At 38.1% G+C, this 2,802-nt stretch overlaps 1 pseudogene across 1 annotated transcript in view; it reads right to left on the bottom strand.

Moving 5' to 3' along the window:
• The window catches only part of LOC148720249 (octopamine receptor beta-2R-like), a 3,515-nt pseudogene extending 713 nt beyond the window's left edge, over positions 1 to 2,802 (bottom strand). Inside the window, exons 1-2 of the transcript XR_015993510.1 lie at positions 2,666 to 2,802; positions 1 to 329 (exon numbers count right to left, since the gene is read on the bottom strand). The exon at positions 1 to 329 is cut by the window's left edge and continues 713 nt beyond it. The product of XR_015993510.1 is annotated as an octopamine receptor beta-2R-like (transcript). The remainder of the gene's footprint in view (positions 330 to 2,665) is intronic.

Here is a 2,802-nt window from a genome sequence, read left to right as displayed (position 1 = left end):
GCAATGTAGCGATCCAGGACTAAGCTGCACAAGTTCATCACGGACGCAAACGCGAAAAAGTTTCTCACTATGTACATGATGTTATCCTCTGAGTTGCAACCTCAGTGCCACCCTGTTGCAGATGAACACGGTGGGAACCACTGTAATCCCAACGCAGAGGTCTGCCAGAGCGAGTGAAACCACAAACGCGTTGGTCTTGCTTCGAAGATTTCGTTTGCTGGTAAAAAGGAAGATTATAAATCCATTGCCAGCTATCGCCAGAATGGAAAAAAACCAACCAACAATCCAAAACCAGGTTTCCATTTCTTCGTCATCCCTTGATGGTTCACCTGTTTATAATTCAGGAGGTTAAGAAAATTATTATTCAGTAATTATCTTAGGTTGCTAGGTTAATGGACGGGAAGTTACAAAATAAAAACACCTGGTCATCTTTCGCTTCTTCTTACCGACGCGTTTAAATAAGGATGGATGAAATGTCATTTCGTGTCACCGGAAACAAACACAAAATAACTAGCGTAATGACGGTGTATTTCAGTTTCGTGATGCTGAATGCAAGTTCTGAATTTGAGATACATTCCTTTTTATACAATACTTGTAGGCATTTGCAAAAGCTAAGTCCCTCAAGATAGCGATAATTCGCCGATTAAATTTGCGGGTATTGCAAAATTGTTCAGCCAACCAGTGAGAGTGTTCTGACAGCTTGTTTTAGCTGATATGGTAACTTGGCACTTCAGTAAGATCACAAAAAAAAAAAAAAAAAAAACTTGTAATACTTTCATCTGCTTTGTAAGTAGACACTTTTTGATGTTATATTGAGATAAGCCAGTAAAGTTGGCTAAGTGTTTTAACCCGCTCTATGTTGAACACAAGATGAATGGCCTTGTCTTTGAGTTATTTGTTTTTACGTGAGCTGAGCTATTGCTGATTAATTATTTTTGGCTCCGCTCTGGGGAAAGAAATTTAATCGGATAATCGATTAGCCATCAGCGCTGCTGCTCCTTGCCATAGTTGGCATACGGCCGGTGAAAGAGCATCAGTTGTTAACTTTTAAAACGTTGAACAATGATAAAAAAAAAAGGCGGGTGGACAGGCTCCTGCCAGAATAGAACTTTACGTTGAATCAATCTATTTTAATTTCGTTTTTAGTTTGAAGTCTTCAGCTAAAGAATGCCTACAAAATACAAAATTATCATTGTTAACAGACTATTGTTAGTTGTAATACTGATATTACCCTTGCTACGAGCTTGATTCACATAATTTACTTACATTATTTGTTATTCCGATTATTTCCCTTTCCTTAATAACAATGGCAATTCTAATTACGACAGAATATATGTTTTTCACGCTTTTGAAAAATACCACATCTGCATCAACACCCACTGACTCAGTTTCACTTTGACGTCGGCTAACAACAATCAAATACTAAAGGAACAAAAAAAAATCATTTTCACGGTACAAACTTGCCGCATGCGATTGTCGCAAACGTCTCATGAAATGTTGTAGGATTTGAAAACATGTTTTAAGACAATGGTAGCGGAAATCGATAAAAAAAACCTATCATAGAGATAGATGTCCATCGAGTAGGGGGAGGAAAGTAAATTTTTCTTGCGTCAAAATGGCGGACGAAGTTGCCGTTAATGGCAAATCATCGAATAAAAAAAGCGAAGGTAACTCTTTCAAAAGATGAGACAAAGACCTTAACTTCTCTGTGGAGTGAAAAACGAATTCCATGCCAGTTCTATAGCCCGCAAAAGGAACATTCTAAGAGGGAGTGAAGTGTAAGGGATTTTGCGCGTGTAAATAGTTGCAAAACATGTCGTAGGCCGATCGCATGCAACAAACGGTTGTACAGTATAAATTGGCCCTCAGTGCAACAATAATGGCTGCCAGAATTGTACTTGATATGCTTAAACATTTCGCATTTGCTGCCGAGGAGATAAGTATCGTTCTTCACGTCTTTAAAGGTTGTTTTGAGTCTCGGATTTCAATTTACATAATTTTGAACACATTCTTAATAATAACACTGGAAATGGAAAAAACATCTGTGGGCGCCCGTCATGCACGTCGTTCAGTTGCTGGGGCCAAAACCGCTCTTGTTTCCAGCCGCTAATTATTTAAACATACTAACTGATGAAGTTGAAAGTATTTCTGATAATTTGAGTTTTAAGTTTCATTAGAAATATTGAACTTAATGCCTCCTTATTTCCTAAAACTAAATGTATTCTACCTTTTAATTCTTAGTTTTCACTGTTTAAGCATTAATTTTTTATATTGCTATCATCTAGTTCAATTAGGGCTCCCACTGAAAATCCATCTTGTTGAAAAATATCTACAACTTATCTAAAATGGACTTTGTTGAGAGTCATGATAGACCACTTAAACCACTGACAGTTCGTCCCTAGAAAGCCTCTAGCTGGAATTAACTTTCCCGAAATCAAAAGGATTCTTATGGGAACTTGCTATCACCCTCCTGAGTACTCACAATTTTTGGACACATCTAAATTGGTTTTGGAAAGAGTCTAAGGAGAGGATAAAAACTAAACATTGCTGACTGGTGATCTCAGTTAGGACTTAAAAACGCCGGTGGAAGCATAGTTAGTATAGAGGGACTCTACTAACTACGGTGGAAGGAAAACATTTAAAGGCTGTGAAGAGAATTTTTCACCTGCATAACATCTCGCAACTGATCCAGTGCCCACCGAGGGTAACCAAACTCACCGTTACACTTATCGATCTGATGATAATAGACAGTCTGGGGAACACTGAGCCTTGTCAGTCATAGTTATCATGACCTTGTCCTGT

This window comes from Stylophora pistillata, chromosome 11 (assembly GCF_964205215.1).
Source record: "Stylophora pistillata chromosome 11, jaStyPist1.2, whole genome shotgun sequence".
NCBI lineage: Eukaryota > Metazoa > Cnidaria > Anthozoa > Scleractinia > Pocilloporidae > Stylophora > Stylophora pistillata.
Note: the sequence above shows the minus strand (reverse complement) of the source record. Positions and strands in the feature narration are given on the sequence as shown.